At 38.3% G+C, this 26,020-nt stretch overlaps 1 protein-coding gene across 5 annotated transcripts in view; it reads right to left on the minus strand.

The window, feature by feature from the left end:
* The window catches only part of kairos, a 546,037-nt gene that overhangs the window by 55,681 nt on the left and 464,336 nt on the right, over positions 1-26,020 (minus strand). For 4 of the 5 annotated variants that reach the window (XM_067784589.1, XM_067784588.1, XM_067784586.1 and 1 more), the window contains one exon: positions 17,355-17,414. The exons of the other annotated variant lie outside the window; for it this stretch is intronic. The gene's annotated coding sequence lies outside the window, so the exon portion shown is untranslated. The remainder of the gene's footprint in view (positions 1-17,354; positions 17,415-26,020) is intronic. 5 annotated transcript variants of the gene reach the window in all.

Consider the following 26,020-nt stretch of genomic DNA (forward strand, 5'->3'; position numbering starts at 1 on the left):
AATAGGTCTTATCTCCTCAGCTTTGATGGTATTTTTAACTTTTTCTAATGGCACAACTATAGAAGATTTCCATAAACTAGGAACGAGACATTTATCTAAGCTCTCATTAACATATTGAGAATAGAAAAAACCTGTATACGTTATGGAGTATTTAACGACTCCTTCCGACACAAGTTTCTTCCCTCCAATTTTATTTTTAAACTTACTTACTATATCAACTATCTCTGAAGTGGATACTTTCTGAAACTTAAAAACATTAGGGCCATTTTGCTCATCTATAGTACCTTCATTACTAAATGAAGTAGGAATATTCATGCTAATATCCAATATACTATCAATGAAATAGTCATTCAAAGACTGCGCTATTTCATTTTCCTCTGTGTAGAGTTGGTCGTTTATTTTAATTTTTTTAATACCATTATTTTCTTTAGCCATGCTTATGGAATTTTTCAAGTTTTTCCACATGACCTTACTATCACCAGCACTATTGTTGATTTTGTTTTCCATGTACTTGGCTTTTTTTATCATAATTAGCCGTTTATATTGGCGTTTCGCACTATAATATTCACTCCATTCTTGTAAAGATTTAGCTTACGTTTATTTAAGTTAGCCAGCTCAAACTCATACCACTTGTTCATAAGATTGACACTGACTTCTTTAGAGTATGTCAGGGTGGTCACTGCGCTTGATAGCGTATTATATAGGAATGTTGCTTATTTTCGATGCTCGGATTTTCAAAGTCAGTGTAGTTAAGCTGTCGTAATTCATTAACAAGGCTGTCGCTTGTATAATTTTCCCAGGAAATTATTGTTCTCTTCGTTCTCATCTGAAATAACTTATGTAATTTGATTTTGAATTTAATCTTTTCATGATCTGAAATCTGAAACTCTTCTAATTTTAAACATGATATGGAGCTACTATCTGTAAATAACAAGTCGATCAATGTATCTGTCTTATCGCCCTTTCGTGTATAAAAATCTATTTTTTTGCTCCATAGCAAAGGATCGAAATAAGTCAACTAACTGTTTACTATAAGTTGTGCTCTTGTAAAGGTTTATATTGAAATCGCCCACGAAGATAATATTATCCTGTGCTACGCAGTTATTATTTAAAATGTCGTATAAGTACGTTATAAATTCTGCATCACTTGAGCTCGGTGAGCGATATATCAGAGCTATTTGATATTGGGGGAAAATATTTTTAACTTTTAGTATAATACACCAAATGTTCTTGTTTAATGTTCTGTTGTAACTTATTGAGTATTCAATTGTTTCATTTACATATATTAGCACACCGCCTGTGTGCCTGCTGTGGGAATCGCACCGTACACGTTTATATGTTTGTATCTGTAGCTCTTGATTCGTTATTTCTTCAGTCGAACAAGTCTCCGAACAAAATATTAAATGTGGTTTATGTACATCTATCAGACGCTCTAGTTCAGCTTTATTGGCGACGATACTACTAATATTTAAATATATACAACTTAGTTCCTCTGGTATTCGTTGCTAAACTCGTGCCTTATTTCTTGGCTGCGAATATTTTTTATACGCAGGACAATCTTTGCTGAAAGCGTAATGGCTAACATCGACGTCAATAACTTTTTTTTTGAACAAGTTCGCTACAGTTTACACATTTAACAATGTTAGATGTGCACTCTTTGCTATCATCGGGTCCAGCACATTTTCTGCAAGCTACTTTATTCGTGCACTCAGCTGCTTTGTGCTTATATCCCAGACATATAAAACACCTCAGAACACTTATATGCTCGTAAGCGACGCAAGTATCCCACTCTATATATAGTTTCTTTTGTTGCAACACATTATCGAATGTTACTGCATCTGTTTCCACTAACGCAATGTAGCTTACTTCTCTACGATTGGTATTTTCATACAGTTTTAACACTTTAAAATCCTTTCCGTTACATGAGTCATTTTGCTTAGTTAAGCATTCTACCAAACGCTCATTGCTAACTTTTTCAGTTAAACCAACAATTTTTATTTTATTTTTTATTTCATCCTTATTTTTTGTTTTCTCTGCTTCATAATCGTTTCCAATACCTTCTCTTACCTTTAGCTGGACTTTTTCACAGGCGTCTTTATTTTTACATTCTACAATAATCGCACCACTATTTACTTCTTTAACATTTTTAACAAGGCCTTCGGTAGGTTCGACAACTTTTTTTAGAGCTTCCTTGGTTTCCTTAGCTTTTTTGTCCTTCTTTTTCGGTTTAATGACAATTTTATTCTCATTTACAGAAGCGACCTGAGCATAAGATAGTTTTTCTGGCTGATCATTTGCCACGCGTAAATCGTTAAGCAATTCATTGCTCTTTTTTAATTCATTAGATAAATCTTTTACTATCTCATTCTTCATTGCAATCAATTTTACTTCTATGTTATGCTCTAAAAGGGAGTTGAAGTCCGTAATAATGCTACTTTTAATCTGGGAGAATTTATTACAAAATATCTGCTCGACTATCTGTTTAATATCAACGGCTTTCATTTTTGTTTCTTCACATTTATTAATCAAATGTTTGATTTCCACAAATTTAGCATTGGTATCCGATAATGCACATACATTACAGAACCATTTTATGTTCATATTATCTTCTATTATATTTTTTTCATTTATTTTAATATTACTGCATTTCAAGCAGAAACTATAGCCACACCCACCAGAGCATGCTACTATGTCATCTACCTGAAGCAGTTTCGCAGTACATTCTTTGCACTCTGCTGGCATTGTAAATGTATATCTTTATAAGAAAATGTAAAAGATATGCAACTTTACATGGCAACTTTGTGATACACAACTTTAAATATTCGCAAGACTGGTTTGAAAAAATAACCTAAAAAATATGTATAAATATATATTTTTCTACCGTGATGGCAGCCCTGTTTTAGGCTGACACTTTTCACTCTTTTATGTCTTCCACTTGCCCTTTCTATCATTCACCTTTGTAAACAAATTCAATGCTTATCAGGAGCTAATTTTTCGCGCTAAGTTAATGATAGCAAAGAAAACTCAAAAACACAAAATAAAGAGCACAATTAGTAGCGACAGTATAGCAACAAAGCGGCTTGACAGGTTGTTGATGTTCTCACCCGTACTCAGCGTATCAGCAGGCGTTTGTGTGAAAGTATGCTTGGCGATGTTTGCAGCGCGCCGACTGCGGTATTGGCAGCACAGCAGATAGCTTTTGCAAATTCCTAACCACCTATGTAAATACTCCACTCTCCCAAACTATGTTTTTAGATTTGTCCACTTGAATACAGCTTCCCGCACCTGTTGTTAGATGTTGTACGTTTTTTTAGCGCTTTTGTATGTTTTTTTAATATTTTTTTGTTTAATAAAAACACGGAGCACGTATCAAAATGGCCGTCTTGTTCTTGTTATGATTATTTGAAGATTTATGGACGCGTTGACCGATGGCATCCTCAACCTCTTTGGCAGTGATGGTAATTGGGGACTCGCAGAATTTATGTTTATGTGCATGTCTGTTGGCCCTCGGTCTAACTTTTTCAACAGTAGAATTCATTATATATTATCAGCAAAACCGCTCGCGCATTTTTTGGCATCCGACAGCACTTTATCGCCAAAGGTGATGGAAATTTTGTCGTTGTGCTTAGACGGATTCGATAGGGACTTTAAGGTGGATCAAAGCTTACCCACCGCCGGCAGTGAGGTTACAACTACTTAAATGCTCCTCCCATTTCGCCCTCTTGTGTTCATACACAAGCAATCTGATGCGTTGGTTTATATCCCTTATTTGGGGGTCACCGGGATCGAGCTGTCTTATAAGGTCACGCGAGCTGATGCGGATTCAATGACCTTGCGGAAAGCATGCTCCCCTTGGCGAGCATCAGTCGAGATAGGGAGGGCAGCAAAGCGGCTGTCTGTAAAGGATTTGTATTCGTCCCACTTTCCTTTTCTAAAGTTTATGAAAGTGCGTTTTTCGGTGACGATGAAGTCGGCGGTACGCTCGAGCGAAATAAGTGTAGCCAGGTGGTCGGATACCAATGTTACCATCGGCTGCCAGTTGACGCAGTTTACGAGTCCTGCGCACACGATTGATATATCTGACGAACTGTTCCAGTTTCATACCATACGAGAGGGGGCGTCCCCGTTTATTCTGCAGAAGGTCGTTTCTTCTATTTGATCGGACAACATCTCACCCCTGCTTTCCCCCTGTAAGTTTGAATGCCATAGATCGTGATGGGTATTGAAATCGCCTAAGATAATGCGATTATCGCCAGTGAGTAAGGCGCTAATATTAGGGCTGTATCCACTGGGGCGGCAGATGACCGGAGGGATGTAGATGTTCATGAACCACAAAAGGTTTATAAAAGTTACGAATACGTCTGGTTTTGGGATCTAGCCCAGAACAACCTGTCCGATGCAACCATCCCTTGCACGTGACATACTAACAAGAGTATGACCGTCCTAAAAAGATTATTTTCCGGCAAACACAGCAAACCCATTTCTCAGGACCGGGGTCGGGAGACGGACACGGATTGGGTTCGATGCTTTCCAGGAGCAGGAGAGTATGGCGCAGTCCCGCTGCAAGGCGCTGCTGGGAGGATGACAATTTGTGGGAGGGACACAACAAATTAAATGGGGTTACACTGAAATGACAGTCCTTGTTCAGGAAAAATCCCGAGTCGCTCCGGTACATAGAACCGACTGCTTGATGTTCATGGCTCAAAGAATTTCTCATAACAATTCTATGTCAACACTATCCTTTATAGCGCAATATTGCACATTAAATTACATGCAAACAAAGATACGACTGAATGCTAATCGTGAGGAAATTCGTTATATATAATTTTAAATTAAACTGCTATAAAAGTGTCTGCATTTATGAAGAGAAATATTTCACAAAAGCTCAGCAATGGATGACGGTCGCCATGGAGTAGTTATAGGGTGCTCCATCTGCTACACCGAGGTTCCTGGGTTCAACGCATAGGCAAAGTAAGATCGAAATTTTAGAAACAAGTTTTTTCAATAATTTGTTAATTTTTTTAAGCAGGGTCGCCCTCGGCAATGATTTGGCAAACACTCTGAGTAGATTTCTGCCATGAAAAGCTTCTCAGTGAAAATTCATCTACTTTACAGATGCAGTTCGGAGTCGGCATAAAACATGTAGGGAAATGTGTAGGGAAAATGAAAAGGAGTACGTCGCAAATTGCAAGAGAAAAGAAGCTCGGCCTATTTCCCCTCAGAGGTAAATCGATCCAAGTATTAATTTTTATACTCAGTTGAGCAGAGCTCACAGAGTATATTAAGTTTGATTGGATAACGGTTGGTTGTACATATATAAAGGAATCGAGATAGATATAGACTTCCATATATCAAAATAATCAGGATCGAAAAAAAATTTGATTGAGCCATGTCCGTCCGTCCGTCCGTCCGTTAACACGATAACTTGAGTAAATTTTGAGGTATCTTGATGAAATTTGGTATGTAGATTCCTGGGCACTCATCTCAGATCGCTATTTAAAATGAACGATATCGGACTATAACCACGCCCACTTTTTCGATATCGAAAATTTCGAAAAACCGAAAAAATGCGATAATTCATTGCCAAAGGCGGTTAAAGCGATGAAACTTGGCAGATGGGTTGAAGTTATGACACAGAATAGAAAATTAGTAAGATTTTGGACAATGGGCGTGGCACCGCCCACTTTTACAAGAAGGTAATTTAAAAGTTTTGCAAGCTGTAATTTGGCAGTCGTTGAAGATATGATGATGAAATTTGGCAGGAACGCTACTACTATTACTATATATGTGCTAAATAAAAATTAGCAAAATTGGATGAAGAACACGCCCACTTTTTAAAAAAAAATTTTTTTTAATTCAAATTTTAACAAAAAATTTAATATCTTTACTGTATATAAGTAAATTAAGTCAAAATTCAACTCCTATAATGATATGATGCAACAAAATACAAAAATAAAAGAAAATTTCAAAATGGGCGTGGCTCCGCCAAGTTTCATTTAGTTTGTCTAGAATACTTTTAATGCCATAAGTCGAACAAAACTTTACCAATCCTTCTCAAATTTGGTAGGGACATAGACTCTATGACGGTAACTGTTCTCTGTGAAAATGGGCGAAATCGGTGGAAGCCACGCCCAGTTTTTATACACAGTCCACCGTCTGTCCTTCCGCTCGGCCGTTAACACAATAACTTGAGCAAACAACGATATATCTTTACTAAACTTAGCCCACCTACTTATCTGAACTCACTTTATCTTGGTATAAAAAATGGCCGAAATCCGACCATAACCACGCCCACTTTATCGATATCGAAAATTACGAAAAATGAAAAAAATGCCATAATTCTATACCAAATACGAAAAAAGGGATGAAACATGGTAACTGGATTGGTTTATTGACGCAAAATATAACTTTGGAAAAAACTTTGTAAAATGGGTGTGACACCTACCATATTAAGTAGAAGAAAATGAAAAAGTTCTACAAGGCGAAATCAAAAGCCCTTGGAATCTTGGCAGGAATACTGTTAGTGGTATTGCATATATAAATAAATTAGCAGTACCCGACAGATGATTTTCTGGATCACCTGGTCCGCACTTTGGTCGATACCGCGAGAACACCTTCACATATACATCTAAGGGCCACTCGCTTTTAAAACCCTCATTAGTACCTTTAATTTGATATCCATATCGTACAAACATATTCTAGAGTCACCCCTGGCCCACCCTAATGGCGATATCTCGAAAAGGCGTCCACCTATAGACCTAATGCCCACTCCCTCTTAAAATGCTCTGTAACACCTTTCGTTTGATACCTATATCGTACAAACATTCTAGGGTCACCTCTGGCCCACCCTAATGGCGATATCTCGAAAAGGCGTCCACCTATAGACCTAATGTCCACTCCCTCTCAAAATGCTCAGTAACACCTTTCGTTTGATACCCATATCGTACAAACATTCTAGAGTCACCCCTGGCCCACCCTATTGGCGATGTCTCGAAAATGCCTCCACCTATAGATCTAATGCCCACTCCCTCTTAAAATGCTCAGTAACACCTTTCGTTTGATACCCATATCGTACAAACATTCTAGAGTCACCCTTGTTCCACCTTTATGGCGATATCTCGAAAAGGCGTCCACATATAGAACTAAGGATTACTCCCTTTTAAAATACTCATGACCACCTTTCATTTGATACCCATATCGTACAAACACATTCTAGAGTCACCCCTGGCCCACCCCAATGGCGATATCTCAAAAAGGCGTCCACCTATAGAACTAAGGACTACTCCCTTTTAAAATACTCATTACCACCTTTCATTTAATACCCATATCGTACAAACACATTCTAGAGTCACCCTGGCCCACCCTAATGGCGATATCTCTAAAAGGCGTCCACCTATAGACCTAATGCCCACTCCCTCTTAAAATGCTCAGTAACACCTTTCGTTTGATACCCATATCGTACAAACATTCTAGAGTCACCCTTGGTTCACCTTTATGGCGATATCTCGAAAAGGCGTCCACATATAGAACTAAGGATTACTCCCTTTTAAAATACTCATGACCACCTTTCATTTGATACCCATATCGTACAAACACATTCTAGAGTCACCCCTGGCCCACCCTAATGGCGATATCTCAAAAAGGCGTCCACCTATAGAACTAAGGACTACTCCCTTTTAAAATACTCATTACCACCTTTCATTTAATACCCATATCGTACAAACACATTCTAGAGTCACCCTGGCCCACCCTAATGGCGATATCTCTAAAAGGCGTCCACCTATAGACCTAATGCCCACTCCCTCTTAAAATGCTCAGTAACACCTTTCGTTTGATACCCATATCGTACAAACATTCTAGAGTCACCCTTGGTTCACCTTTATGGCGATATCTCGAAAAGGCGTCCACATATAGAACTAAGGATTACTCCCTTTTAAAATACTCATGACCACCTTTCATTTGATACCCATATCGTACAAACATTATAGAGTCACCCCTGGCCCACACTAATGGCGATATCTCGAAAAGACGTCCACCAATAGACCTAATACCCACTCCCTCTTAAAATGCTCAGTAACACATTTCGTTTGATACCCATATCGTACAAACATTCTAGAGTCACCCCTAGCCCACCCTAATGGCGATATCTCGAAAAGGCGTCCACGTATAGACCTAATGCCCACTCCCTCTTAAAATGCTCAGTAACACCTTTCGTTTGATACCCATATCGTACCAACATTCTAGAGTCACCCTTGGTCCACCTTTATGGCGATATCTCGAAAAGGCGTCCACCTATAGAACTAAGGATTACTCCCTTTTAAAATACTCATTACCACCTTTCATTTAATACCCATATCGTACAAACACATTCTAGAGTCACCCTGGCCCACCCTAATGGCGATATCTCTAAAAGGCGTCCACATATAGACCTAATGCCCACTCCCTCTTAAAATGCTCAGTAACACCTTTCGTTTGATACCCATATCGTACAAACATTCTAGAGTCACCCTTGGTCCACCTTTATGGCGATATCTCGAAAAGGCGTCCACATATAGAACTAAGGATTACTCCCTTTTAAAATACTCATGACCACCTTTCATTTGATACCCATATCGTACAAACACATTCTAGAGTCACCCCTGGCCCACCCTAATGGCGATATCTCAAAAAGGCGTCCACCTATAGACCTAATGCCCACTCACTCTTAAAATGCTCAGTAACACCTTTCGTTTGATACCCATATCGTACAAACATTATAGAGTCACTCCTGGCCCACACTAATGGCGATATCTCGAAAAGACGTCCACCAATAGACCTAATGCCCACTCCCTCTTAAAATGCTCAGTAACACCTTTCGTTTGATACCCATATCGTACGAACACATTCTAGAGTCACCCCTGGCCCACCCTTATGACGATATCTCGAAAAGGCGTCCACTTATAGACCTAATGCCCACTCCCTCTTAAAATGCTCAGTAACACCTTTCGTTTGATACCCATATCGTACAAACATTCTAGAGTCACCCTTGGTCCACCTTTATGGCGATATCTCGAAAAGGCGTCCACCTATAGAACTAAGGATTACTCCCTTTTAAAATACTCATTTCCATCTTTCATTTGATACCCATATCATACAAACACATTCTAGAGTCACCCCTGGCCCACCCTAATGGCGACATTTCGAAAAGGCGTCCACATATAGACCTATTGCCCACTCCCTCTTAAAATGCTCAGTAACACTTTTCGTTTGATACCCATATCGTACAAACAAATTCTAGAGTCAGCCCTGGTCCACCTTTATGGCGATATCCCTAAATGGCGTCCATCCATAGAACTATGGCCTACTCTCTCTTAAAATACTCTTTAATACCTTCCATTTGATACACATGTCATACAAACACATTCCAGGGTTCCCTAGGTTCATTTTCCTACATGGTGATTTTCCTTATTTTGTCTCCATAGCTCTCAACTGAGTATGTAATGTTCGGTTGCACCCGAACTTAGCCTTCCCTACTTGTTATTTCAGCACTGGTCCGAAAATATAAAAGTAAAATTTATTGAAGTATAACACATTTTTTCTATAGTAACTTTGGTTTAGTTTTACATTTTTTTTTGCTGACATATGTTTAGTTAGGTTGAGCTGGTTGGTCAATTAAGACCTCACATAAACTGAATGTATTCATAGTGTTACCAGAATTTGTTTAACGACCAAACGGAAAATCCCCAATCAGGTAGCAGGACTTATGTTATAGAATAACTCCGTCCTCTTGGCAAATATGTACTAGTATTATTCTGGGACTTTGCTTAATTACTGCTTCGATATCTGGCAACTCTGCCGCCCGTTATAACTGGAGCCTTGACCTCTATTGACATAATAAACAAAAACTGTGTTGATGAACTTTCGAAATTATAGCTTGCATAATCTCAATTCGTAAGGTATTGAATCGTATACAAAAATAATTGAGGCTTTTTTTTATGTATTTCAGTCAGAGAAGAAATGGTGTCGGTTGAAGTAAAACGTTGCTAAAAGATAAACGTGGTAAGATAGGTTAGTGAATTTATCGGACAAATTAGGTCCTGAGTGAATAACTCCACAACAATATATCACTCATTGAAGTCAATGATAATTTATAAAAAATATGTCTAGAATATCAATAACAAAAACAAATGTATAAAGCAATATGGGTCTGTCTGAAAGTGAACAAAAGAAACATTGCATGTAAAGCACTGCTTAAAGTCTAATGGTACTAAGCTCTTGAAACGCGCCTGCAAATATTCCACAATAATTGGTTGAAAGAAAATATAACGTATACATATATATACCAAAATTGTGCATGAAAGGATTAGCAAAAAAGGCAATGCTTGGAGATGATTTATGAAGCGTGCAGCGGGGCATTCATATGGCTGAGTGGATAGAGGCATCTGCCTCAATACCAGTACAAAATATGAATACTGAATAATGAAGATTTCGGGTTCAATACTCAGCTCCCAAAAATATAGTTGATGAAGTGAAATTCAGAAATATACAAATTCTGAATAACAAATCATAAATCACAAATATGAAAAACATATTTCGCTGCTTTTGCTAAATTTTTTTTTTTAATATTCTTGAAGTTTAATCAACAGATTTTAGTGACACGCTCTAATGTACATAATACTATTGTATAAGCCCAAGTATTCGATATCAAAGGAGGAGCAGTGACAGGAGATAACGATGCACAGGTATAATAGTTTTTCATCCTTATCAACTCATGTTGTAGTTTGACTATATATGCTACGATTTAATAAAGATATGATATAAGTTTAATACTTAGTACATTGTGATATATGCAGCACTTGCATCACGTACCTCAAAAGTGCTTAGTTTAACCGACTCTACAAAAATGAATTAAGTTACTCATTTCAACATAAACTGTGTAGCGATTTTGAATGTGTGAGACGTGATTTGGATTTAAAAATATTTTGTAAGGTATTTTAGTGGTTGTAGATAAATGGTTTTAAAAGTTTTTCCCTGTTGCACTCCAAGTTGCGAGGGTGAGTAATAGGATAGATTGGGAAAAGGAAATTATAACAAAAAAGGAATAAAAGAGAAGATAACACACAAGAAAGAATACTGCGTAAAGAGGGAAGGGGAAAAGAGTATATGAGAGGAGGTGGAAGAGCGCAATAGAAGCGGCAGGATTATAAGGTTAAGGAAAAAAGAGGAAGTTGAAAACCTTTAACGGCCAAATTACATGTGTTAAGCATTCTCAAAAAGAAGTGCACACAATCAATAAAATTTCAAAAAAGTTAAATCAAACACTAAAATCTCAATTTTAAAATGACACCACTACAAATTCTAACCAAGTGTTTAAACTATGAGAGTATTTACACTCACACTACGGAAGTGTTGAGAAACTCAGCAAGCCTCAGACAAATGAACTGAGTATTACTCAGATTTGAACTCTCGATCAAATGCACGTAGAGAACAGTGAAGTGAGAACAAAACAACTGGAAGAATAGCGCATTCAGCAAATATTAGTAAATGTGTTATTTTTGCTGATATTAAAAGTGTTTACAAAAACAAACGCAAATATTCAAGTTCGAACATTTATACATTTGTTAATAAAAAAATTTTAATTTTAAAAAATAAACAAAAAAAAATAAATAAAATAAAAAAATAAAATAAAATAAAATAAAATAAAAAATAAAATAAAATAAAATAAAATACAATAAAATAAAACAACAAACTATAAATAATAATATAAATAATAAATATAAATAAAAAAAAATCAGGTATAATAAAATAATATAAAATAAAAAAAAAAATAATAAATCATCTGTATTTAATGAGCAAGTCTTGCTAGTTAAATGCAAATGATAATATTAATATAAAACTAAAAGCGGAAGCACTCCTAATAAAAAAAACAATGCTGTAAAAATCCTTTTTTACTAAGCTTTTAAGCGCGGCTAAAAAATTCCACAACATGATAATTAAATGGCACATAGATTAGTATGTTCCATAAAATGGTGAATTAAAAGGAATAGCAACAAAGGCAATACTTAGAGACCAATTGCAAAGTGAGCAGCGGGGCATTCATATGGCTGACTGGTTAAAGGCATCTGCCTTAACACTGGCATGAATGTTGGAGATTCGAGTTCAATACTCAGCTCCCGAGAAGCCAGCTGGTGACGTAGTGAAATTCAGAAACATGTCGTAGTAACCATCGCCGTTTGTAAACTTTGCAATTTTTCTCTAACATCAATAAAAAAATATATATAAAAAAAAAAAATAAAATAAAATATAATAAAATAAAATAAAACAAAGTAAAATAAAATAAGATAAAATAAAGTAAAACAAAATAAATCAAAATATAATATTACAAAATAAAATAAAATAAATTTAATTAAATTAAAAAAGTAAAATAAAATAAAGTGCGTTGCCGTGCCGATGGTCATCCTGGCTGGGGGGGCCCCTTAAATAGCTTAGTCGCTAACGGAACCCTCTGGGAACAAGGACACGCCCAGTTGTAATTTAGGCCTTACCCCAGGTACAGCGGATCTCTTCCTGGGGTGGACGACCCTGTTCTCTGCAAATCGTGGGATTCACTTATGAATCGTAAAAACAAAAACAAATGTAACAAGGCCGTTACTCATAAAAACCCGGAAGGGGTAACACCTATCAATCTTCGCAAATCGTGTGATTCACTTATGAATTGTAAAAACAAAAACAAATGTAACGAGGCCGGTACTCATAAAAACCCGGAAGGGGTAACACCCATCAATCTGGAAAGTCGTGCGATGTAGGGCCCCTCTACCAGCCGCAGCGCGGCTATTGCGGGTGATGCGCAAAGACTTCAGGCGGCGCCGGAGTCTTTCACATCACCCATAAATTCATCTATGGGAGCTTTGGGGCGGCGACTTGACCCGCTGCCTCTGCTAGTAACCTTCTCGGTAGGCAGTTTGGTACCGCGGGAGCTGCTAGCACGGGGGAGCGGCCCGACCACCTACCTCCGGCTACGCCAACGGCGTACACCCAGAAGAAGGATAGGCCACCTCCCTCACAGATACGCAGTGGGCATAAACAGATGGCTATACGAATCCTGAAAAGGATGGCAAATGTCCCTCTCTATGGCGTTGCCTGGGGATGTTGATGAGTTAGGGGTGGAAATCTAGTGGGAAAAATCCATAGTGCCTGATTTTAAGAAGTCTGCTCCGGTGAAGGAACAGGCCTCCGGTAAGCGCAACCGTTCGATAGAAGTTGCGCAGAACGCTCCCAAGAGGTTTGGAGTCAAAGGCCCCTCATTTGCTGATGTTGCTAAAGGTGGCATCCTTGTGGGGGTCTTTGAATCTAATCCTGAGAAGTAGCAGGCCTTCAAAGACAAATGGGACTGGATAAGGACCGAAATGGCCAGTTTTGCAGTCGCCTTGGTAAGGGAGAACCCTGGACCTCCACCTGCTTGCAACGCGGTGGGTTGGTACCAGCGGCAAGTTAAGTTGGTGGCCTGCGATGAGCAGAGGTCAGCCGACTTATATAAAAAGGTGGTGGCTAAGTTTGGTGAGTTCTGCCCTGGTGCGATGCTCAGGGCTGTAGACTTTAAGGATATCCCATATAGGCCGACAGTTAGGGTCTGGATTCCATCGAAGCCGGATGATCCCGAAGATGTCCTTGAGGTCATAAGGACCTCCAACCCGGAGCTACCTTGCTCTGGTTGGAGAGTTCTGAAGCTGGAGCATAGCACCAGGGCGACGCGTCAGGCGATACTCCTGCTCAACAAGGAATCACTCCCTTTTTTGGAGCACGCGGATGGCGCTATTAAATTTGGTTTTGACACGGTGAAGGTCAAGGTGTACTCCAATGATTTAAAGGTGGCCTATGATCCGGAGCTGGAGATAGAGCCTGAAAAAGTAAGACCTAACAGGGCTAGTCCGACGGATGACACGCTGCGCGGGGACGCGTCTTCGCTCTGCTCGCAAACGCTGGACAGGCGCAGTGCTTACACTGGAGAGGAGCCAATGTCTAATGAAGATGGCGATTCGACAGTGGTGGAGGTGGTCGGTGCTTGGCTTAATGCGAGTCCTACAAATAAACCTCCACCACTGTAAATCAGCGTCTGCTGCGCTGCTGCTCCAGTTTTCCAGGGGGGCGGCTGACATAGGCTTTATCCAGGAGCCTTGGGTAGTAGGGCACAAGATATGCGGGCTGAAGGCAACAGGACTGACGTTTGTAAGTGGTGCCACACGTGGGAAACTGAGAGCTTGCATCTTGGTAAGATCTAATATACATTTTCTTTTTCTTCCCAGTTTAGCGACGAAGATGCTACAATTTTGATGTTGACGGTCGGTGGTACGGATGTTACACTGACTTCTTTCTGCTTCCCCCATGAAGTGTCGGCTCCGACGGAGCTAGTCTGCAAGATAGCTCGGGAGGCGAAGGATCGACTTTTACTAGCGGGAGATGCCAATGCGCACCACGAAGCGTGGGGCAGCGGAGACACGAACGAGAGGGCTGAGTCACTCTTTGATTTTTTTATTTATCATACCTTTAAGATTTCCAATAGGGGTTTGGTACTCACGTTTGTTACTAGGAGCAGGCGGGAGATTCTGGGCGTCACCCTGATCTCGGGCAGCGGGAAGTCCTTGATAAAAAAAATGCATGGTGCTTGAAGACCACTCCTTTTCGGATCACACATTTGTTCGGTGGCGCTCAGAACTGGCTGGCACAGAAACCTAAAAAACGCCAATTGGCATATCTATAAGGCTCTCAGGATCTAGCGTTCATATTCCCCGGATTCGGCAGAGAGCGCAATATGCATGCTCCTGAGTATCTACTTTCCAGGCACTAGTGGTGAAGAAATGAACTGGAGGGAAACTCATACTGGCAAATCGTTTGAGGGGAAGTTCATTACTATGGGTAAAGTTGAATGGGCTATAGTGTAGTTCAAGCCCTTCAAAGCACCAGGGCCGAATGGATTGGCCCCGGAGCAACTCCAGCGAACAATCGAGCTGAGCTCTTTATGGTTGTATACCATTTTCAAAGGAGTTTGTGCTCTTAACCATATTCCACGGGGTTGGAACGATTCAAGGGTCACCAAAAGACAGAAGAACTGGTCACGCCTAAAGACTTCAGACAGATATTTCTGACATCCTTCCAGCTGAAGACACTCGAAAGGTTAACGGACTCCACATTAAGGCAGTCCTTGGAGGGAATGTTGTCTACATCCCAGCATGCGTATATGAAAGGGAAGTCCACGGAGACAGCCTTGCATGCAGTTGTCTCCCAGATCTCGAAATTCTTGGCGTTCAAGAAACTCACACTCATAGCTTTCCTCGACATTGAGGGAGCTTTTAACAACGTTACGCCCTCTGCGATAACTTATTCACTAACCGTCTTGGTGGCCGATTCGGGGCTAGGAAAACTTGTTCAGCAGTTGCTGATGCGAAGAAAGGTTCATGCCGAACTAGCTGGGGGTACTTTTTCCACTTCTATGGGTTGCCACACTTAATGAGCATTTGGTTCTTCTTGAGAAGGACGGATGCAGCAAGGTAATAGCGTATGTAGATGACCTTGCGCTGTTAGTTAGCGGCAAGTTTCCGCACACATTATGCGTTCTAATGCAAACTAAGCGGAGACGGGTGGGGGACTGGACCAGAAGTAAAGGTCTATCGGTCAATTCAGCCAAAACTGAACTGGTTTTGTTCACTAGGAAATATAAGATTCCTGTGTTGCAGCTACCGGTGCTAGAGGGTACGACCCTGACGCTTAGGGACTCTGCCAAATACCTAGGAGTAATTTTGGATAGGTAACTATCCTGGAGGGAAAACGCTCAGGAGCGTGTGAGGAAAACAACGATGGTACTGTACATCTGTAGGGGAGCTGTTGCACGAAGATGGGGACTGTCTCCGGATATTACCCAGTGGCTCTACACTGCTGTGGTTAGACCAATCCTTCTATACGGGGCTTTGGTCTGGTGGACGGGCTTAGATACAAAATCGAACCTACGAGTATTCTAGAAGGTACAAAGAAGTGCTCTAGTCTGCGTGGTGGGCGCTCTACGACCCACCTCTGCAGAGACGCTGGATACTCTTTTTAATGTGTTACCAATAGATTTAATGGCCAAGCAACGCGCGGCCTTTTCTGCTCTACGGCTGCGGAAGTTACCCAGTTGGAGAGATAATGTGTTTGGCTACGCAGCCATCCTTAAAAATCTGGATTCGCCTTCATCGGACTATTGCGCTCCGACTGCATTTATCGATATGAAGTACGAGGTTGTTATCCCGGATAGGGATTATTGGGTGAAGGAGCCGCCGAACCTGAGCGATAGGCTGCAGATTTATACTGACGGCTCCAAACTGGACAAAAGGGTGGGTAGCGGGGTCTTTGCAGCTCATTTAGCGTGGAACATATCCTTTAGCCTACCCGTGTTTTCCAGGCGGAGGTGGCTGCTATAAATGAGGCGGTTGATCACCTGAGGAACGCTGTTCACGGCTATAATAAAATTCGTATTTACTCTGACAGCCAGGCTGCACTAAAAGCGCTTGCATCGGTCACATGTAAGTCCAGGACAGTGGAGAAGTGCCGCAAATCTCTTAACGAGATCGCTAAGCAAACTTCCCTCAGTCTGGTATGGGTGCCTGGACACTCGGAAATACCGGCCAGTGAGATGACTGACGAACTTGCAAGAGTGGGCGCATCCGTTCCGCTTTCGTCGTCCTGGAAGGGATTGAGCATGCCGCTCGCTACCGGTAAGCTCACTTTGAAAGGAATTTTTCTTAGGAACCGGGTGTGATATGGAGCAATCTCGCATCCTGCTATCAAACTAAGCTCGTGTGGCCTGAATGGGATGCGAACGTACAATAAGTCTCATTCTTCTTAGAAGGGGGGCATATTTCTGGTGGTTGCACTTATAACCGGCCAAGTAGCAATCGGGAAGCATGCACAACGGCTGGGTGCTCCTTAAAATGATTACTGCAGGAGCTGCAAATACGAAGAGGAGATAGAAACAGTCAAGCATTTTCTGTGCGACTGTCCTGCGCTTTGGCGCAAGCGGAAGGAATCTCTGGGATCCTTCTTTGGCGATCTTTGTGATCTGGCTAAGTTGGAACCTTAAAAATTCCTGACATTTACTGAATCGACCTATTGGTTTGAGTAGGAGAGCGATCCACGTGGTATCACAATGGGACCTTTTGGCCCTAAGTGCACTGGTGCTCGCACAGGTGGCCACTCTAACCTAACCTAACTTAAGGAAAATAAGGAAAAAGGAAAGGAAGGTAAATGGAAGTCTGTACTCTTTAAATTTCAATCACTAAAAGAACTTTATTTGTTTAACAATGTGAGCTTTTTAGTGGAAAGTGTTTAAGTTATTGTAAACTTACCTCCTTTGTTTAAACCTAGCACTGCGATTTCAAAAATTAAGGTTTTTTCGAAATGAAATCCTGTAAAGATAAAATTTTTGAGCGAAAATTAGCAGAGTAATCTAGTTATCTTTGCATTCAGCTATTAATATATGGTTACTAAGAACTGTAAACGTACTGAGTAATTCAAGAAATGCTTTAACTAATGATCCATTTTTTTTTTTTTTCTTGGATTACAGCAGCAGTAAAACGTAAAATTCTCACATTCTCTCTAAACAGAGGCTACAGAGAAGGATGACTGACTCCTTTTTTTTTCAACCCCATTTTACATGTTTATTCCATTCAGACCACAAAATATAGTTTCACCGGGCTAGGTCAGATTAAACTAGGAGTTCCGTGAGGATATCACATAGACTGAATGAGTGCATAGTATTATCATAGATTTGCTTAGCACCAGATTAGCTCAAATATTTACATACAGCTTATAGCTATGTTCATAACGATATTATGAATCAAATTTATAGCGCCCTAATCCATCCGGCATTTGAAATGTTTCGGCAAAAAAACCGGTATAATTTTTTTTCACTATCAGAAGTATTGGAACTAGTTCATTCCATGATTAAGAATAAAACTTATTTTTGATGTATAAACATATTTACATACGCAATGGCGCGTCGAGTTAAACGTGCGTCCCTGGAACGGTATGATTTATGGAGTAGTACAGAAAGTAAGTGTTAGTGTGAACACCACACTGTAGTTTAGTGTAGAAACAATGTACGTGCAGAGCTAATACGAGCGAAATTAGACAGCAATTTAAGGCGAGGCAAGGCCGAGTAATCAAAGGCAGGGAAAGTCAAGGCAAGTCTAGGCAAGTCAAGGAGGAAAGGAAAGGAAAGGAAAGGAAAGGAAAGGAAAGGAAAGGAAAGGAAAGGAAAGGAAAGAAAGGGAAGGCAAGGAAAAAGACAAGGCAGAGCAGAGAAAAAATAAGAAGACAAAACCGAAGCCGAATGGCGTGCTAACAATTACCCTGTCGAAGAACTACCGTTTTTGGGAAAATTCAACATGCTAGTGTTTCGTAGTATGAGGCTGTGGTGCTAAATGTTACGTATACGCCATGGTGTGCAATATTGTTTCCTAATGCAATAAAAACCAGCTAATTGTAAGGAAATTGGTTTTGTGTGCTTGTTTACCCTCTTATGTGCTGCTCGTTGTGCATGTACAAGTTTACAGGCGTTTGCATAAGCTCTATAAGCAAAGAAGCTGACAATAAATTAGTGTATTTTAATAATAAGCCGCCACATTATTTTCATTCATATGAATAAGTTCAATATGTATAGCAATGAGCTAAAAGACAAGGATGTATTATATTTCTTGCTAAGTGACGTTTAGTAACTGGGTGGTGCAAACATAGAGGATTCACTTACCATTCCGTTATTTGAAACTGTTTTTACAAACATAAAATCTTTATTTGGAGTCCATCAAAACTAAATATTATTCTGCATGTTTGATATGAGATCTGTACAAAAATATAAAATTTATTCATAATTTTATGGCAATTGTTAAACTTAAAAGAATGAATTCAAAGTGCATAAGAAATGAGAAATTTCTTGTATAATGCAATATATTTTAACAATTTATTTATGGCCTTTCAATTATTACGATTTCATTACTTTCAATTTTAGTAATGAATCTCTAAGAATCATAAGGCAAGAACCTCTTTTATAGAAATTTCAGCAAGCAAAACTCAATAATTAAAAATTCAGCTTTAGGTAAGTTATTTTGACCAATTTAATTCTTATCCAAAGGGCTATACTGTGTAGTTTTGTATGCTCAAATGTACATTAATGGGAATTTTATTTTTAGAGAATCGAAAATTTTCTGTTGGATACACATACAATCATCTGAATTTGCATATAAGTATAAATTGGTGCATACAATGGCCTTGGAAAGAAGTAATTACAAGCAGCATTGACAGTTGAGTTTCAAGTTTCTCTCAAATGAATACATGTACATACATATAATAGGGCATTGTTATTTTTTGAAAAGTGTTTATTACACATTCGGATTCTGGTCTGGTTCCAAGATAATGGAAGGTGTGGGGTCTGCGGCATACTGTGGTCATTCTGAAATTTCAAGCTGAAGTGGAAGTAGCAGCCAAAACCAAACCAGTATAAACACTGGAAGAAAATAGCTTTTATATTAACCAAGCAACAATTAAGGCAATAATCTCACATAGCGCAACATATTAAAAAATGTGTGAGTGTACGGAATCTCTGGAAAGAATAGGGTAGGGAAAGGTGTACAGTGTACACCAATGTTGGGTAGTAGAAATTTTTTGGAAAAGATGGGAATGAAAAATCGGAAAAGATAGCTAAATAGGGCGAATGCCAGAAAGACTTTACCTTCGACGTCTCAATGAGGTTGGGGAGATAAAGAGAAGTTTAGATGTGTACATAATCGCCCGAGCGGGAAAGGCGTGAACCCAAGCGTGGAGCTGTAAAGTGTTTTAAATCATTGTAAAAGATGATTCTAGCACACTTTTGAAGTTTGTGAGATATATGAAAATAAAAATTACTTTCTGCCCAGCATAGTTTACAGCGAGCAATCTGTTGTGAGCCTAAAGGAATGAAATGCGGAATAAATAGTTTTGAGGCGAATCCTTTTCCCAATATGAGTCTGTCATGCACATATTTAGTAGATGAGGCTCTGGTCTCCCTTGCCGACGGAAGGAGGAGGTCATATAAAATCGTTCCCGAAATATTCGAGATAGAAGATGAAAAAGATAAAAGAGAACAGCGAAAATTTTGAACAAAAAATTATACTCTAGATATTTCTAGTGACACAACCTGGCCTGAGATACCCTAAGCTTCATAAAAAACTGGGCCTGTGAAATCTTTCATATCTTTCCTCTGCAGGAAAAACATTATAGGTCTTGCCTTACCCAGCATGCTGCTGGCGCTATGTTCTTTAAAGATGAGAAATTAATCTAATTTTAATAAGATTTTATGCTTCATTTTTCATTGTGACACTTCTATAAAATCAGCTTATTACTGGTTAGCGAGGCCAAGTAAAGTACTCCTTGCCATCAAGCATAACTTTAAAGGGTATCTTCTTCGCAACCAACTACTTATAGGAGCCAACTCACCTACTGGAGGCGAATCCTCCTCCAAATATGAAACTGTCATGCTCATATTTAGCAGATAAGGCTCTGGCCTGCCAAATTTGTTGACGGATGGAGGAAGTCATCTATGTTCGGCAAAGGATTATCCGCATCGACAGCGAAATTTTCGAACACACAGTGACACAGCATGACGACTACTTGAGATGCCGTAGGATTTATAATAAACTTTGATCTTTTCATGACATCTTTCACATCTTTTCTCTGCAGGAAAAAATATAATTGGTCTTGCTCTATCCAGAATGTTTGCTAATGCTTTTTTAAACGACTTAAAGCATCATTTTAAAATCAAACTTCCTTCCATTTTAAATTTTACCTTCCCGCCCATTATGTTCATTCAAGTTATAATAACTATTCTGTTTTTAAACTGCATATATTTTGAAACCGCTAAATGTATTGCTATGCAAATGCATTTCACATTTGCTCTTGCATACTTTTGCTCTATTTTCAAAGTTATTGAACATAAACCTTTAAGTGGTTCTTTTTTGTATGTTTCAAGGAAATTCGATTTCTGCATATTTATGAGTAGCACTATTGGCATGCATTTACAAATAAACGAAGTTAAATCAATTTTAAAGTTTTGTTTTTTTCTTCAGCATATACACAAAGTTTCCGCACAGAACAGTGGTTGAGCTGATATATATCCATGACTTCATAGCAAGTACTCAATTGCCTAACCTTTTTTGTTGCGTGAGCTATGATTGGATTTAAGTTCAATTTATTGACAAAAGTAATTGCACCAACCCACTGTTGTATGAAGAACTTTACAATTTTTTCTATATATTTTTATATTTTGAATTTGAAGTAACTTTATTTCTAAAGTCTAGGATTTATATTGGTGACTACAATTAAAAAAGATATTTTGCGATTAGTTTAGAGTGATAAAAGATACATTTCTGATATGTAAACATCTTTGCCTACGGTAGTGGGAATACATGTCGAAGAATTGAAATTAAAAAAAAAACAAGTAAGGACGGGACTGTCTTCGGCTGTGCCGAAGACTTCATACCTTTCATGAATGGGGCTGAACAACAATCTTATCCCGTTCGTAATCTCCGAATAATCGGATGTATAAGATAAGAAATATCTAGTGAACAGATCTACATACCTAAACGATTTTTAAGATAAATATAAAATAAAAAAATAGGTAGGTACTTTGTGTGAGGATGCAAAGTTTCAGGTATTTTGTGGTCTGCGTGTAAAAATTATGACTACGAATCACGTATTTCAACAATATATGACGTAAAAGTAACTAGTTGAGGAAATCTGATGAATTTTGAAGCTTCTAGCCGTAAAAAAGGGGCAGAAATTACAGTTTATATAGGATATATAATATATATACCACCGATCTCTATGATTTTTTCAGACAACAATATATGCTATATACGTAAGCATTTGGTGAAATTTGAAGCTTCTAGCTGTTAAAATGGGGCAGAAATTGCGCAAAGTTTCTTATCTGAACAATCCGTTGTATGAGATATATACTATGTATACCACCGATCTCAATGATTTTTTCAGACATCAATATATGCTATACACGTAAGCATTTGGTGAAATTTGAAGCTTCTAGCTGTTAAAATGGGGCCGAAATCGCAAAAAAAATATATATATACTATATATATATACTATATATACCATCATATATATATTATATATATCACCGATCTCTATGATTTTTTGACACAACAATACATACTATATACGTAAGCAATCGGTGAAATTTGAAGCTTATAGCTGTTAAAATGGGGTAGAAATTGCGAAAAGTTTCTTATCTGAGCAATCGGTTGTATGAGATATATACTATATATACAACCGATCTCTATGATTTTTTCAGACAACAATATATGCTATATACATAAGCAATCGGTGAAATTTGAAGCTTATAGCTGTTAAAATGGGGTAGAAATTGCGAAAAGTTTCTTATCTGAACAATCGGTTGTATGAGATATATACTATATATACCACCGATCTCTATGATTTTTTCAGATAACAATATATGCTATATACGTAAGCCTTCGTTGAAATTTGAAGGCTCTAGCTCTTAAAATAGGGCAGTAATCACGAAAAGTTCCTTATCTGAACAATCGGTTGTGGGGGATATATACTATATATACGACCGATCTCATCAATTTTATCAGGCAACAATATGTGCAATATATGAAAGTATATGGTGAAGTTTGAAGCTTCAATCTGTTAAATTGGGTAAGATATTACAAAAATCCTCTTTTTCTGAAAAATCGGTTGTATGGAGGATATATGCTATAGTGGTCCGATGCGGTCGGTTCCGACAAATGTCTAATCGGACACCCAAATACACCCGCTCACCAAATTTTATCAAGATATCTCAAAAATTGAGGAACTAGTTTGCATACAAACAGACAGACGGACAGACGGACAGATGGACATGGCTAAATCAACTCAGCTCTTTAACCTGATTATTTCGGTATACTTAATGGTGGGTCTATCTATTTTCCTTTAAGGACTTAAAATTTTCGGATTCGTGACGAAATTAGTATACCATTTCATTTTCATGAAAGGTATAAAAATTATAGAAAATGCCGCATCGCAACGACGTGAAGCAATGACCCCATGCTAAGCATTTAATGGAATTTCGAGAAGTCCATTTTACTCAGAACACTTTTGGGGAGAGAGAATCCCTAAACTGACCCTGACTTAGAAGCCCGCTTCGCGGATGGAACAAAATTTGATGAAAGAAAAACTGCAGCTGGCATTTATGGGACGAACTTCAAAAAATTGAAAACAGTGGGATGCTACCCCACTAATTTTCAGGTCGAAATCCATGCAATAGAGATTTGAGGTAGAAAATGTCTCCGAAGGAGCTTATCCTTGGGAAGTATACTTATTATGTCAGAAAGCCAGGAAAGATAGTGGATGAATTCATAGAATTCCTAAATGACCTGTGAGCTAAAAACTAGGTTTTGTTAGGTTCAGGGGAATCAGGGACAAAAGGGTAATTAACATGCCGGCTACCTAGCCAAACAGGGTGGTATAGCAGCATTCTATGGTACATAGCCCTTCTGTGGACTAACACAGACACACGCAAAATAAGTGTCAGGGAAACAAAGCAGTTCAGACAGCACTGAGTTGAATGCGAGGGCCTACGAGCTCGCACTGGGTGTTATATATGGCGCACTGTAGTCTACAATATTAAGTACATTAAATCTATTCGACACACAAATCTCTCACTTTTGTGAGCTGGAGGATGAAGCGTCGGTTCATGTTCTCTGCAAATACGTCCTCTGGCAAGAGTCTCCTATCTAGGTGGCGTGACCCTTAATTTGTTTGTGTTATGGAGCAAGAAGTCTAAAGAGGCACTTAAATACATTAAAAGCCTCCACATACAGTAATAGGCTGAAAGGTCAAGCATAATCAATGTAAATAAAGCTCGCAATGTACGGAGGCCTAATAAAAAGAATAATAATTGTATTAGGATCAAAATGGGAGAATACAGAATGTACATATGTGTAGACATTACACTGAAGCATAATGTGGGAACAATGTATGTGGTAGAGTTGATATTTGCAAAGTCGGACAGCAAATCGGTTAAAGCAAATTACCAAAGACAGAAAGCAAATCGATGACATATAAAGCATAACCGACAAAAGAAAAGAAGTAAACGTAAAGAAGATGAAACGGAAAAAGAGACGGAAGGAAGAGCGGACGATAATAACAATATCGATAATGATGTGGATAATAATAACAATGCTTATGGTTATCGGCAGTGTTTTGAAGCGAAAGCAAAGCGACGAGTTTTGGTTTGTACTAGGTGTGTTATCGACGCGATTTAGACGAATTTTCGATTTGTTAACGAAGTATTTAAATTTTTCTATCGATAATAAGAGCTACCAATATTTTATAGACAAGTTATCGGCTTGTTACCGAAAAAATATTGATTTCATATCGCAAAGATATCGATTATCTATCGCAAAGTTATCGATGTAGTATATTCAAAATTTGACCCTTGTTTATTAAAAATTTATTGATTTGTTTTCGAAGTGTTACCAATTTGTTAAGGATTTTGTATGTATTCGTGATCAAATAGTTATCGATTGTTGTCTTATTATCATCGAGAAGTGACCGAGATGTTGTCGAAATGGTACTTATTTGTTATAAAATAATTATGGAGTGCTTTGCACACAGAGTATATTAACTTTGATTGGATATCGGTTGGTTGTACAGGTACAAGGGAATCGAGATAGATATAGACTTCCATCAAAATCATCAGTATCCGTCCGTCCGTCTGTCCGTTAATACGATAACTTGAGTAAATATTGAGATATCTTCACCAAATTTTGTACACGAGCTTGTCTAGACCCAGAATAGATTGGCATTGAAAATGAGCGAAATTGGATGACAATCACTTTTTATATATGTATGTAACATTTTGGAAAACATAAAAAACTTGATAATTTATTTATTTATTTAATTTCAAAAATAGTCTAAATTCTTACAGACTACTTGAGTTTGCACTTAAAAATACAGACCTTAGCAATACAATAAAAAAATTATTACACACAATGATTTGAAGATGGCTTTGGCAATAGTAGTAAATAATACACCTAGAATGTTGAAATTTGAGGTGTGGACTGATATTGACTTTTGATAAAAATTTGAAAAAAAAAAACAACTTAAATGGGCGTAGCACCGCCCACTTGTGATAAAATCAATTTTACAAATATTATTAATCATAAATCAAAAATCGTTAAACCTATCGTAACAAAATTCGGCAGATAGGTTGCCTTTGCTATAAAGAATGTTTTGAAGAAAAATTAATGAAATCGGTTAAGGACCACGCCCACCTTTATATAAAAGATTTTTAAAAGAGTCGTGGACGAATAAAATAAAATATATCTTTGCAAAAAGACCTCTATATCAATGGTATTTCATTTCCCAAGTGTATTTATAACAGTAAATAGGAAAAACTTCAAATTTAAAAAATGGGAGTGGCACCGCCCCTTTTATGACTAAGCAATTTTCTGTGTTTCGGGCGCCATAACTCGAAGAAAAATTAACGGATCGTAACAAAATTTGGTGCACGAAATTTCCCTATACAGGAAATATTTCTGGACAATGTCGATGAGATCGGTTAAAGACTACGCCAACTTTTATATAAAACAAGTTTCAAAGGGTCGTAGACTAGAATAATAAGCTATAACTTAGCAAAGAATATTTTTCAATCAGTGATATTTCACTTATCAAGTTTTATTGTAAGAGGAAATGGGAAGACATTTTTTTTTAAACGGGCGGTGCCACGTTTTATGTAGAAAAGTAATTTATCTGAAATGAAATGTACAATTGAAGCTCACGCTGAGTATATAATGTTCGGTTACACCCCAACTTAGACACATTTACTTGTTTTTTTATTAGGGTTACTTGTACTTAATATAACAATGCGACATCCTTTGCATTTATCATAAGTTATAGCTTGTGTGGCTTTTTAATTAGCTTTGATAAAGCAAAGTTGTCTCATATTTTTTGCCTTAATTAA

This window comes from Eurosta solidaginis, chromosome 4 (assembly GCF_040869045.1).
Source record: "Eurosta solidaginis isolate ZX-2024a chromosome 4, ASM4086904v1, whole genome shotgun sequence".
NCBI classification, from domain to species: domain Eukaryota; kingdom Metazoa; phylum Arthropoda; class Insecta; order Diptera; family Tephritidae; genus Eurosta; species Eurosta solidaginis.